Genomic DNA, 14,740 nt, shown 5'->3' with positions numbered 1-14,740 from the left:
CTCACTGAAAACGCTGCTTTAAGGGGGCATCTGGCATTTTCTTGCCTCTAAATGCCTCTCTATACACAGGTGTTTAGAGGTAAAAAAAAGATTAAGGTTAGGTGTGTAAAGCACTTGAGTGTAATCCATTTCAATGGCCAGAATAGATTATTATTATGACCGATGAAAAGAATTAACAACCAATCACTTGGCGCAACTAAACATGGCGAGGCGGGTATGGTGTCAAGTGTTTTTTCCTGTCCAAAGGCTGCTGCCAGGAGGAAAGGCATTTAGAGGAGCTGGGTAAACACCGGGTGTGCATGAGGCTTTAAAGTGCCGGTCAGCTCCAGTCTGTGAATGTTAAACACAGATCCCAAAGAAAGTGCTGATTGCCCCACAGAGGATTTACCCCCCTTCCTGACCAGGCCATTTTTTGTGATACATCACTGCTTAACTTTAACTGACAATTGCGTGGTCATGCAACGCTGCACCCCAATGGAATCTAGGTCCTTTTTTTCCCCATGAATTGAGAATTATTTCGGTGGTATTTGATTACTTGTGCAGTGTTTAATTTGTGCGATATAAAATGAAAAAATGAGCGACAATTTTGAAAAAAAACAAACAAACAATATTTTTGACTTTTTGCTATTAAATATGTCCAGCAAAAAAAATTCAAAAATCAAATTTCATCATAAATTTAGGCCAAAATGTATTCTGCTCCATGTCTTTGCTAAAAAGAAATTCCCAATACGTGTAAATGAATTGGTTTATGTGAAAGTTATAGCGTTTACAAATGGCGGTATAGTTACTGGGATTTTTTTTTCTTCATCTTTACTAGTAATGGCAGTGATCAGCGACTTATAGCAGGACTGTGGGACTGCAGCGGGCATTTTGGCACTGGGGGGGAACTGACTTGGAGTCACTAACATCCCCAGTGACACCAATACAGTGATCAGTGCGAATAAAAAGCACTGACACTGTACTAATGGTACTAGGCAGGAAGGGGTTAATATCTGGGGTGATCAAAGGGTTAACTGTGTGCTGTTTTACTATGGGGCTGTATGTGTGCTTCACTGTAAGCACACTGCTTTGCACAGCCATTCAAAGCAACGTGCATGAGCTGACAGGGAGGAGAACTGTTTTGTTTACTAACAGTTCTCCCAACCCTCCCCCCCCATCGGAGATCCTTGGCAATCACTGGACACTGGCGAGTACTCACCGGTGATTGACAGCCGCGTGCCCGTCCACCCTATAGCAGAGATACTGCTACAGGGCAGCACAGGTACGCAAAATCATGTATATGTACGTGATTTTGCATTTCCTGGTAGGGGGTGCGCGCGCCCCCTACCTGGAAATGCAAAATCACGTACATATACATGATTTTGCGTACCTGTGCCGCCCTGTAGCAGTATATCTGCTATAGGGTGGACGGGAAACGGTTACCAGCTGCTAGCAGGCTTCAGCTCTTCTTGAAGCTTGCTGAAAGCCTGCTAGCAACTGATTTAAAGTGACAATCAGCACTTCTATTAAGATCTGTGTATAGTATTTCCCAACAGGAGCTGCTCTCATACAATAGGTCAGATCTGTAACACAAGTGTAAAAGGAGACATCTCCTGAAGAAAGCAAAGGATATACTGTAATGTTATCTTAAAGTGGAACTCAAGACTTTTTTTTGGAAAGAGTGGGTAAATTAAAATTAAATTTGGTTTAAACATCCAGTAAACCAATGGCATTATTGGTGTAGATTTGCTCTGTGCCAGGCTGATCATACGGATATTAAATACCACCCCCCCACCCCCCCCCCACACACACACACACACACACACACACTCTATTACATATTGCTGACCTGAACAACCTGGATGTGACCTCGCCTGTGTTCCAGGAGCTCACTAATTAACAAGCAATCAATTACAGGCTGTATAGATCACTCAGCACTGTTTTGTGTGGTGTAAAGGAAGAGGTGGCAATTGTGCTGTAATTAGATGTAATTAGTGAGTCCAGCTGAGGATCAGAGTCCCAAAAAATGCATTAACCCCTTCTCCTCCAGGAGCCTGTGCAAAATGACCATCATTGCCTATATTCCCAATCACTACCTACTGTATCTTTCTGTCTGTCTGTCTGTCTGTCTGTCTCTCTGTCTGCCTGCCTGCCTGTCTGTCTGTCTATCTGTCTGTCTGTCTGTCTGTCTGCGTGCCTGCCTGTCTGTCTATCTGTCTGTCTGTCTGTCTGCCTGCCTGTCTGTCTGTCTATCTGTCTGTCTGTCTATCATAAACCTAAACAATTCTTTCCTTTTAAGTGAATAGGTTGTAATGCACCTTAATGCCTGAAAATGTTAGGCATTTTGTGAAGCACAGCACAGCATGCATGAGAGAGAATGTGGGAGTAAAATAAGCTCTATCGTTATGGCAGCACTGGCAGTATTAATAACCCCCAGCTGTGGTGTCAGTGACCACAATAATAACCCCCAGCATTGGTGTCAGTGACCTAAATAATAACAACTAGCATTGGTATCAGTGACCACAATAATAACAACTAGCATTGGTATCAGCGACCACAATAATAACCCCAACATTGGTATCAGTGACCACAATAATAACAACTAGCATTGGTATCAGCGACCACAATAACAACCCCCAGCACTGGTGTCAGTGACCACAAAAATAACCACCAGCATTTGTGCTAGTAACTACAATAATAACCCCCAGCATTGGTGTCAGTGACCACAATAATAACCCCCAGCATTGGCATCAGTGACCACAATAATAACCCCAACATTGGTATCAGTGACCACAATAATAACAACTAGCATTGGCATCAGTGACCACAATAATAACCCCCAGCATTAATGTCAGTGACCACAATAATAACCCCCAGCATTGGTGTCAGTGGACACAAGAATAACCACCAGTATTGGTGCCAGTGACTACAATAATTACCCTCAGCATTGGTGTCAGTGACCACACAAATTACCCCCAGCATTGGTGTCTGTGATCACAATAATAACTCCAAGAATTGGTGCCTGTGACCACAATAATAACCCCCAGATTTGGTGGCAGTGACTACAATAATAATGGCCAGCATTGGTGGCAGTGACCACAATAATAACACCCAGCATTGGTGTCAGTGACCACAAAAATAACCCCCAGTATTGGTGTCAGAGACCACAAAAATAACCGCCAGCATTGGTGCCAGTGGCTACAAAAATTACCCCCAGCATTGGTGTCAATGACCACAATTATAATCCCCAACATTGGTGACAGTGAGCACAATATAAATCCCCAGCATTGGTGTCAGTGACCACAAAAAAAACCACCAACATTGGTGCAAAACAATATTTTCCCCCAGAATTGGTGTCAGTGACCACAATGATAACCCCCAGCATTGGTATCAGTGACCACAATGATAACCCCCAGCCTTGGTATCAGTGACCACAATAATAACCCCCAGCCTTGGTATCGGCGACCACAATAATAAAAACTAGCATTGGTATTAGTATTAGTGACTACAATAATAACCCCCAGCATTGGTGTCAGTGACCACAATAATAACCCCCTGCATTGGTATCAGTGACCACAATAATAATCCCCAGCCTTGGTATCAGTGAACACAATAATAACTCCCTGAAATGGTATCAGTGAACACAATAATAACCCCCAGCCTTGGTATCAGTGACCACAATAATAACCCCCTGCATTAGTGTCAGTGACCACAATAATAACCCCCAGCCTTGGTATCAGTGACCACAATAATAACCCCCAGCCTTGGTATCAGCGAGCACAAAAATAACAACCAGCATTGGTATTAGCATTAGTATTAGTGACCACAATAATAACCCCCTGCATTGGTGTCAGTGACCACAATAATAACCCCCAGCCTTGGTATCGGCGACCACAATAATAAAAACTAGCATTGGTATTAGTATTATTGACTACAATAATAACCCCCAGCATTGGTGTCAGTGACCACAATAATAACCCCCTGCATTGGTATCAGTGACCACAATAATAATCCCCAGCCTTGGTATCAGTGAACACAATAATAACTCCCTGCAATGGTATCAGTGAACACAATAATAACCCCCAGCCTTGGTATCAGTGACCACAATAATAACCCCCTGCATTAGTGTCAGTGACCACAATAATAACCCCCAGCCTTGGTATCAGTGACCACAATAATAACCCCCAGCCTTGGTATCAGCAAGCACAAAAATAACAACCAGCATTGGTATTAGCATTAGTATTAGTGACCACAATAATAACCCCTAGCATTGGTGTCAGTGACCACAATAATAACCCCCAGCATTGGTGTCAGTGACCACAATAATAACACCCTGCATTGGTATCAGTGACCACAATAATAACCCCCTGCAATGGTATCAGTGAACACAATAATAACCCCCAGCCTTGGTATCAGTGACCACAATAATAACCCCCTGCATTGGTGTCAGTGACCACAATAGTAACCCCCAGCCTTGGTATCAGTGACCACAATAATAACCCCCAGCCTTGGTATCAGCAAACACAATAATAACAACCAGCATTGGTATTAGCATTAGTATTAGTGACCACAATAATAACCCCCAGCATTGGTGTCAGTGACCACAATAATAACCCCCTGCATTGGTGTCAGTGACCACAATAATAACCCCCTGCATTGGTATCAGTGACCACAATAATAACCCCAACATTGGTATCAGTGACCACAATAATAACCCCCTGCATTGGTATCAGTGACCACAATAATAACCCCCTGCATTGGTATCAGTGATCACAATAATAACCCCCTGCATTGGTATCAGTGACCACAATAATAACCTCCAGCATTGGTATCACTGACCACAATACTAACCCCCAGGCTTAGTGTCAGTGAATGCATTAATAACCCTCAGAATTGGTGTCAGTGACCACAATAATAACCCCCTGCATTGGTATCACTGACCACAGTAATAACCCACAGCATTAGTGTCAGTGAATGCAATAATAACCCCCAGCATTGGTGCCAGTGGGCACAATAATAACCCCCCCCCAGCACTGGTGTCAGTGACCTCAATAATAACCCCCCCCAGTATTGGTGTCAGCTAACTATATTTAACACCTTTACCAAGACCACTTTTGAGCAATCTGACACTTTAAGACCACTATCCTATGCCTGTTGGCAGCCGTAACGCCCGCTCACACTGGAACGAGGTGTGGGAAACCCACGTTCCGTGCGCATTTCCTACACAGCATTCAATACAGACTGCAGTTGCAATCTGCAGCTGGTGTCAATGTTAACATCACCCAAAATGCAACAGTAACAGAGTCCTTGGAGGATTTCTTTAAAAAAAAGCGTCATCTGTGTGATCATGGTTTGGACGAGTCTTCCAGAGACGACCGATATTTCTTCTCTCCACGGGTCCCTGTACATTCTTCTCATGTAAAGGGGGGCTTCACGGCTTGCACAGGAGCATCCTAATAGTGTCCATGTGAATGAGTAGACGTGGGGTGGAGGAGAATGTCATCTCTAGAAAGGATGGATGAACATTGCTCAGATTAAAAGGCCAGCGGAGCAGAACTCAGAGAAAAGAACCTGGAAATACCTTCTTCTAGCAGCAAACAAATGAAACGTGCGGCCGCAGATATCTCTCTTCTATTCCTCATCTGAGCGCCCCAGCCAAAGACCAAAAGGCCAGAAATGGATGAAAAGTCTTCTGTAACAAGATCTGCGCTCAATCCTTCATCTGTACCCTTCCCATCTCATAGGTCACCGCGATGACTCCTCTCACCATCGATTTTCTGTCCTTTTCTTTGCTGTTTTCTTTTTTTTTTTTTTTTCCTTTAGCACATCAGGGATCATTTACTTAAAAGAGATCAAAACCAAGAAGTAGAATGTGATCAGCTTATCTGTCCTTAGATGTGAAAAAAGGAAACTAATGCAGCCACCGCATTGCAGGACTGATAAGCTTTAAAGTGTTTCAAACCCAAAAACAGAAATGTGATATATTGGATCAGTTCTTAGGCCCTTTCCCGACACGTATACAGACGCACTGTCCTTTACAGACGCACACGGTGCCATTAAAGCAGTAGCAAACATTTATTATATTTCAGCTTACTAATTCTTAGATGTGATGGCTGCGTTAGTTTTCTTTTTAGGATTTCTTTCTTCTGTTTTTGTCTGGTGATTCAGCCAGCAAATCTGTTGTTTTTCAAAAGCTCAAGCTCTCCAGCAAAATGTGTTATGAATGAGACAAACCACCTACCACGGACAGGGACGCTTAAAATGATCAGCATTTATGTATTTATGAAAAAACGTTATCCAAAAAAGAAAAAGAAAATTGTTCATGTAACTGTTGATAAAGTGTGAGCTGGAATTTGGCTTAAATTTGTTAGTGTATCTAAATCTGCTAGTCCATCTAACATCGCCTCTCCGCAAACTAACAATACTGCATTTCAAAGGTTCCCCCTGTGCTCTTTCATCCAGAGTAGGGGTGCTCTAATACAGGAGGTGTGGTACTGCTCAGATCACCAGGGGGAAAAAAACCAAACAAAACCCAAAAAACGAATGCAGCCATCTCATCTAATGATTGTATCAGGGGCGGACTGACCATTTGGAAACTTGGGCACTGCCCGAGGGCCCGGGGTCAGTAGGGGCCCCATGAGATGCCCCTGGTACCTTTTTCATAGGCTTTTTTGAGTTTGGGCAAGGACACAGAGGCCCATTGATCCCCTATTGCCCCATGAGTTGTCAGTCCACCCCTGGATTGTATACATATTTTTTTTCTTCCCCCTAAAGAGAAACCCTCCAGGAAACTGTAGAGAATATTAGCAAAAGATCACAAAGTCCCAAATGAGACTAGGAGGACATCCGTCCATGATGAACCTGCAAAGGAGGAAAAGATACACAACCCTCACACTGGCTAAACTATCTACACAGTCTGCTAGCTGGGGGTTATGATCCTGCTAACAAGAGTCTCCGAAGGAGGAGCCCCTCAATAGCATCAGTCTCTGGAACAATGTCCTGGGCCTTACCACCAGATCTCTCCCATAATATCAGGCCAGAGGGGGAAAAGAAAAAAAGCGGGTGGTATGTTTTGGCCCGACAGCTCAACAAACAAAAAGGGGTTTCCCAAAGCACTTTCACTAGTATAGCTCAGGGTTAGGTAGTCTGGTGGCTTCTCCATTGGGATCCTGTTTAGCCACCGAATAGCTCCTGCTGGGCCGGCTGGCCTTAACGATGACTACTCGGTCTTTGTAGATGGCCCTTTCATGGCTCAACTCCAGCTGATTGTAAGCTAGATTGTAAGCTCCAAGGAGCAGGGCCCTTGAACCCCTCATGTATTGCATTGTATTGTATTGTATTGTTACTGCACTGTCTCGTGTACTGTCTCCCATTATAATGTAAAGCGCTGAGCAAACTGTTGGCGCTTTATAAATACTGTATAATAATAATAATATCCTGGAACCAGGCCAACACATCAAGGTTAGGAGATCCCCTTTGGCTCTTACGAACATGCAAATAGCCCCAAATCATTTCTTCTTCCCAACGGGAGTGGGAGGCCTCGATGGTCTCCATAATATCTACGGGGCGAAATGGGAAGTCCAATTCCCATCAAAGTTCAGTTCTCCTTTGTACATCCCTTTGGAACCTGAAGAATCTAGGGAGCTCTTTGTATTTGCCCCCTCCAGATAGTACACAAGCCTGCGGAGATTGGGTAATCCACAGGGCCTCTTTCCTGTCCTTCGTTTCCCATGGCCTCTCCTGGGTCTGATGTTGGACGTGAATAAATTCGGTCTAGTTGCTGTCTCTCTGCAGGGTCCGATGGTAGCTCCACTCCAGCTGCCCATCCTGCCTGGTTAGGGGTAGCAGTCCTCTCCCCCTATCCTGCTTCCCCTCCAGGAAGTCCCTCATGCAGGTCAGCAATGTCCTAAGCATCCCCCCAGTGCCATTCCTCATCCAAATCACTCTCTGGGGAATACTCAGTCTCTATCTCCAGGGGCCCAAACTCAGCCTCCAGTCTGGGAGACCGCCAATCGATCGCACCCTGGTCATCACTCCCCTCCGGCTCACCTGAAGATGTGCAGTCACCTGGACTTGGCTGCTTCTGAGTGGGGGTGACAGGGCAAACGTCGGCAGTCGGCCTCTCCTGGGGAACAACTTGAGCCGACCACACTTGCCTCTGGTCGCCACTCTTCCTTTCCCAGACTCCAGGCTGCGGCTATCATCCAGCATCTCTACATGAGTAGTGGCAAATACTGGGATTCCTCCTTCCTCTCCATGCATAGTCCTGAGCTTAAGACCACTGAATAAATGACTTGTGGACAGGAGCGGACTGACCATTTGGAAACTCGGGCACTGCCCGAGGGCCCGGGGTCAGTAGGGGGCCCCATGAGATGCCCCTGGTACCTTTTTCATAGGCTTTTTTGAGTTTGGGCAAGGACACAGGGGCTACATGATCCCTTATTGCCCGGGGGCCCCATGAGTTGTCAGTCTGCCCCTGCTTGTGGAAGGTCGCTAGGTACCAGTGTCATTATCGGCTCGTCACAGTGCCCACACCTCAGCCAGGCTCCGATCACTGCAGTGGGTCTCCAGCAATCAGGACATAGCAAGCATAGTCTCTCTACTCCATCGACTATGCTGAGGGCGAATCCTCCCCGGAGTTCCATGCGCACATACTGGTATCCACCATCCGATGCTCCTGTACTGACCCTGTACCGTAGCAAAACTGGTCACTAAGTTGCAGGTAACCCATTATGTTGCTCCTCTCTCTGGCCTTCTGGGTGTACTGGGTGTACTGGGCAGATTTTAAAGCGATTCTAAAGGTTAATTTTTTTTCCTGTAAAATAACAAACATGTCTATACTTACCTGCTGTGTGTAATGGTTTTGCACAGAACAGCCTGGATCCTCCCCTTCTTGGGTCCCCCGCAGTGGGAAAATCAAGTTGGATGGGGAATACTGATTATGAGATGCCCAGTTGGCTTGAATCAATGAAAGGGGAACACTTCCTTCCTATGCACAAAGGCAGATCCTGGACTCTTCTTTTCCTGAAAGCCATCAGTCAGTAGCAACAGCCCTTTAATGGGCTAGGAACCAGCAACCCCTCAAAAATCAGCTTAACTTCTCCTAACGACTGTACATGCAGGGATATCTTCTCTCCCTGTAGAACTGCTCCTAGCTCCATGGCCTACCAGCCCTCCTGGCCTCTCAGAAGATCTCCTGGGACAAGGATGAAGGATTGAGCCCAGCGCTATCCTTAGAAGGCTTGCTACATGTCGCAGTCTTTTCCCTTGTAGATCCCAGAGAGTGCTGCTGTACTCACACTGTCCTCTTTGCTCCCTCCTGCTCCAGGTCTCAATCCCATTCATGCTACACTGTGCCCAGTCTGGAGGCCCCCCTTCCCCCCCAACCTAGGGGACCTCTCCGAGGCACCGACAGTCTCCTCAGCACTCTTCCAGCCAACTCCCTTGTCAACCTGACTTATGGGCCAGTCCACCACTCTACCAGGGCCTCCAAACCTGGGATTGGCTGGACTCCCATAAACATGCAGATTAGATCTCCACCCCTTCCTGCTTACCGACTTATGGAAGGTTCTGTGGTCCTCCAGAGTCAGGAGGAGGTGACAGAGCCTCAACCTGTTAAGCCATCCAGCTGATCTGCAATAACCCGACCTCAGTCACAGACTATGAGACATACACAATGGTTTTACCTGCAATATCTCCGAGGCACCGACAGTCTCCTCAGCACTCCATCTTCCAGCCAACTCCCTTGTCAGCCTGACTTATGGGCCAGTGCACCACTCTACCAGGGCCTCCAAAACTGGGATTGGCCGGACTCCCATAAACAAGCAGATTAGATCTCCACCCCTTCCTGCTTACCGACTTATGGAAGGTTCTGTGGTCCTCCAGAGTCAGGAGGAGGTGACAGAGCCTCAACCTGTTAAGTCATCCAGCTGATCTGCAATAACCCGACCTCAGTCATAGACTATGAGACATCCACAATGGTTTTACCTGCAATACACTAGTCTAGTAGCACACTAGAGGGTGCTACAATGGTAAATGGTTTGTCTCATTCATGTAAACTGATACATTCTGCTGGAGAGTTTGTTCTTTTGAAGAACAACAGACTTACTGGCTGGATCACCGAGTGAAAATAGATGAAAGAAAGCCTAAAAAAGAAAACTAATGCAGCCATCACATCTAAGAATTGGTGATCCCCAATATATTAAATGTTTGATACGGCTTCAGAAGAGTTGCTTCTTCTATAAACCTGCCTGTCAGCAATCTTTTTGTAAATGTGAGTTTGGCTCCACTTTAGGAACTCTGTGATCAAATATTGCATGAAGGGAAAAAAAAAAAAAGCATATTTTTACATAGACTTTATGGCCCAATATGTTACCCTGCATTTGTTACTAAATAGCAGAGGACCTTTTCAGCATTGCGCTGAGCGAAGGCAGCCAATGGCAGGGGAGCGCTGGATGAGAGACTAGGATTAAGCAGGTAAAGAAGCGGAGTTGGTGGGGGGCGAAGATTTGGAAAGACGTAATGTTAGCCATAAAAGTACTGATAATCACACTGCGGTACAGAAATGGATCATTAATTAGAATGATTCACAGATGTAGGACAGGTACGGCAGAGAGCGCACCACAGATGACAGGGGGACCGAGAATACATCCATTCTGAATGACTGCACAGTGCCGGTCCCTGAAGAGCTTCACAGAGTCTCAAGCATGGCTGAATCCCTGCAACCTCATCCAGATATATGACATCTCTGACAAAAATCGAAATACCTCAACCCGCCCTCACACCTCCACATCCCCTACGAAACAGAGAAACGGTTACATTTCTGCTATGAGCCTTTTTTTTGGCCATTTACTTTTTCCTTTTTTCATTGCTTGAGATATCAAAGTAATATACAATGTTATTTATACATTTCCCACCTGAACAATGTTTATAACCAGTGTTATGTTTTATCTCTCCATCTCCAGTCTGAACAATGTTTATAAACAGCTCCTATGTATGTCTCTCCTGTCTAAACAATGTTTATAAACAATGATACATTGTATCTCTAGCCCCACTTTGAACAATGTTTATAAACAAGGTTGCTTTGTATCTCTATCTCCAGTCTGAACAATGTTATAAACAATATTGCTTTGTATCTCTATCTCCAGTCTGAACAATGTTTATAAACAATGTATCTTCACATCTGTATCTCCACTCTGAACAATGTTTATAAACAATGTTGCTTTGTATCTCTGCCTCCAGTCTGAATGATGTTTATAAACAATGTTTCTTTGTATCTGAGGTTTATAACCAATGTTATGTTTTATCTCTCCATCTCCAGTCTGAACAATGTTTGTAAACAGCTGCTTTGTATGTCTCTCCTGCCTAAACAATGTTTATAAACAATGCTACATTGTATCTCTAGCTCCAGTTTGAACACTGTTTATAAACAACGTTGCTTTGTATCTCTATCTCCAGTCTGAACAATGTTACTTTGTATCTATTTCCAGTCTGAACAATGTTACTTTGTTTCCCTATCTCCAGACTGAACAATGTTTATAAACAATATTACTTTGTATCTCTCTGTCTCCAGACTGAACAATGTTTATAAACAATGTTATTTTGTATCTCTGTCTCCAGACTGAATGATGTTTATAAACAATATTACTTTGTATCTCTCTGTCTCCAGACTGAACAATGTTTATAAACAATGCTACTTTGTATCTCTGTCTCCAGACTGAACAATGTTTATAAACAATGTTACTTTGTATCTTTATCTCCTACCTGAACAATGTTTATGAATAATGTTGCTTTGTATCTCTCTATTTCCAATCTGAACAATATTTATAGACAATGTTACTTTGGATCACTCTAGCTCCCTTCTGAACAATATTTAGAAACATTTACTTGTTGTTGCTGGTGGGGAAATTATTGTTGCTGGTGGGGGTCTTATGTTGTTAGGGGGTCAATAGTTTCTGGGAGGGATCTACTGTTGAGGTAGTGGTCTATTGATGCTGGCTGCTGGAGGATCTATTGATGCTGGCTGCTGGGAGATCTACTGTAGTGTTACATCGGGGGTCTAGTTTTGCTGGGTGTTGTTATTTTTTTTGGGGGGGGGGCTGCTGGGGGATCTACTGTTGTGGGTGTGTCCTGTTGTTACTGGAGAGGATCAATTGTATTGTTACATCAAGGTCTAGTTTTCCTGGGGGGTTATTTTTTCTGGGGGGGGGGGCAATTGCTGATAGGGGGATCTACTGTTGTGGGGGGGATCTATTTTTACTGATGGGGATCTATTTTTCCTAATTTTTCTGCGGGGTCTATTTTTACTAAGGGGGATCTATTGTTGCTGTAGGGGTTTAATATTGCTGACTGCAGAGGATCGGGCTTGAAGGTGGGTGAGGGTGGCGGAGACAAGGGGTGAATCAGAAGGGGGGAGTACCTGAGCCTATTCTCTTAAAAAAAAGCCCCGGAAGGAAGTCTAATGAAGGAAAGCGGTGGGGCCACGCAGGGCTGTGGATAACGGGGTACGAACAGTCCTCCTGTAGGGGGCCCAGGCCAGCAGGGGGGTCCAGGCATCTGGGTGAATCAGATGTGGGCAAGGAGGGTGATTGGCACAGTGGAGGGGCAATTACTGGAACCGATCCCCTGTATGGCTCTCTGCAGCAGCTGAAAGCCGGCTTCTTCTCCTCTCCCTCCTGCTGGCTTTCAGCTGCTGCAGAGAGAGCCATACAGGGGATTGGTTCCAGTAATTGCCTCCCTGCCACACCCTTCACCCTCCCTGTGCAGCACATGTTTCCCTCTGCTGCCCAGGCCCCCCTGTGTGCCCCCCCCCCCCCCCAGTGCTTCTGGCTTCCCTCCTCTCCTTCCCACCAGCAGCTGCAAGCACACAGTAGGAGAGTGGGGGAAGGGTCTAGTAAATATGTCACATTTCCCAGCCCCTTTCTTTCCTGAATGAACACAATGAGTGATCGGTACCAATCACTCACTCTATTCATTCATAAATGAATCATAGTAAAATGTGGTTGGGGTCCCTGTCAGATTGGCTTTATGGGGCCCTGTGGTTTAACAGCAGCCCTGGGGCCAGGGACAGCCAGGCTGAGGAGCAAAGGGCTAGATGTTGCAGGATATCCTAAGTAAGCAATTTTAGCACACCTGTACAACTGTGCAAGACTGAATTAAATGCTGGCTGGGGTTCAATTTTACAATCCCCCCCCCCCAGATTATTTAGCAATAATTGTAAGTCTGCTTATTTAATTTCCCATGAGCCCCCCCCCCACCCCATAGGCCCATCACACACCGTACACACGGCATTCATTTGCCATATTGTAAAGCATCCTGATAAATTTCAGATACAATATCTCCCTGCCTGGCTGTCCCTCCATTCCCATCATATTTGTAGTGGATGACATCGAGGCAGCAAGGGCGTTCGATGTAATGATGTAGAAAAACCGTAACATGAACGCTCACCATCATCGACCTCGCAGGAATCTGGACCCGATTTCTGGTGAAAGCCGCCAAAACCTGCGGGAACAGATGTAGACGTCTTTCAGGAACATTACAAAACTCACACATGAAAACAAAGAATACATAGAAGACAGTCAAAGCTGAACTCCGGGCACAAGAGCTTACAATCAAATATATTCCTAGATTCATCTACTTCATGTGCACAAATGACTTGTCATGCTTAGATATTACCTTGTATTAGAAGTAGTTACTGGGCTGGTGATTGGAATGGGCGCGCTGGCCGATTGCCCGGGGCCCCCACATTCCTAAGGGCCCCCACCTGCCCACAGTCTCCCCTGTACTTGTGAAGCTGCACCATCTGTATCTGTCATAGGTGATCTGGAGCGTGAATGTTGGAAGAACAGCAGAGCACAGGACACCGTACACCGCCAGATTGTGCAGACTGATTGGGGTTGGATTGCTAAAGGCAAATAGACTGTGCACTTTGCAAGTGCAGTTGCTCCAGAGCTTAGTAAATGAAGTAAAGCTTCCCTTTGCCAAGAATACCCAATCACATGCAAGGGAATGAAAAAAAAATTGCATTTTTGCTTGCACATGATTGGATGATGGAAGTTAGCAGAGCTTCTGCTCATTTACTAAGCTCTGGAGCAACTGCACCTGCAGAGTGCACAGTCTAATTTCCTAGTCGATCACCCCCTGTGTATGTATGTCTGTGAGTGTGGTGCAAACTACAAGGTGGTATCAAAAAGTTTTAACACGCCAATAGATGGCAGCACGAGGCTTCATGCACAGTCACAGGGAGCACCGGCCTTCATAAGTCAGTGTGTCAACAGACATCATCCTGTGTACATCGGGAGCTGTGCAACTGGTGCTATTCTGACCACGTGCGTTACCACGCCAGCTATTTCACAGCACCTAACCTATGCGTAACCAATGTTACAAGAAAAAAGAAAAAACTGATCACCTGCCCAGGTCTATAACTGGCTTTTTAACCTCCTTGGCGGTATTCCCGAGTGTAGCTCGGGGTAACATTTCAGTACCAAAAGCGGTAACCCCGAGCTACACTCAGGAATACCATGCGGCGCTGCTCCGGCATGTGTTCTTCACTTACCTTACCCTGCGCTCCCACGATGTGTCCCCTGCAGCGTCCCCGGCCATCTCCTCCGGCCGATGCCGGCATCCGGCTTCTGTGTCCTGTCCCTGTGACGTCGGGACGTACGGGTGCCGCCGCAGCCGGCGGCGGGAAATTTAAAAATTTTAAAAAAGGTCATTTTTTTTTTTTTTCATTTTACATAGTAAAACATTGCTGTTTCAACCT

At 45.5% G+C, this 14,740-nt stretch overlaps 1 protein-coding gene across 1 annotated transcript in view; it reads right to left on the bottom strand.

The window, feature by feature from the left end:
* The window catches only part of THSD7A (thrombospondin type 1 domain containing 7A), a 670,811-nt gene that overhangs the window by 443,985 nt on the left and 212,086 nt on the right, over positions 1–14,740 (bottom strand). Inside the window, exon 2 of the mRNA XM_089654586.1 lies at positions 13,426–13,479. The gene's annotated coding sequence lies outside the window, so the exon portion shown is untranslated. The remainder of the gene's footprint in view (positions 1–13,425; positions 13,480–14,740) is intronic.

Source organism: Staurois parvus, unplaced genomic scaffold (genome assembly GCF_062004578.1).
Source record: "Staurois parvus isolate SC_StPar_1 unplaced genomic scaffold, SC_StPar_1.0 ptg000779l, whole genome shotgun sequence".
Classification (NCBI taxonomy): Eukaryota; Metazoa; Chordata; class Amphibia; order Anura; family Ranidae; genus Staurois; species Staurois parvus.
Note: the sequence above shows the minus strand (reverse complement) of the source record. Positions and strands in the feature narration are given on the sequence as shown.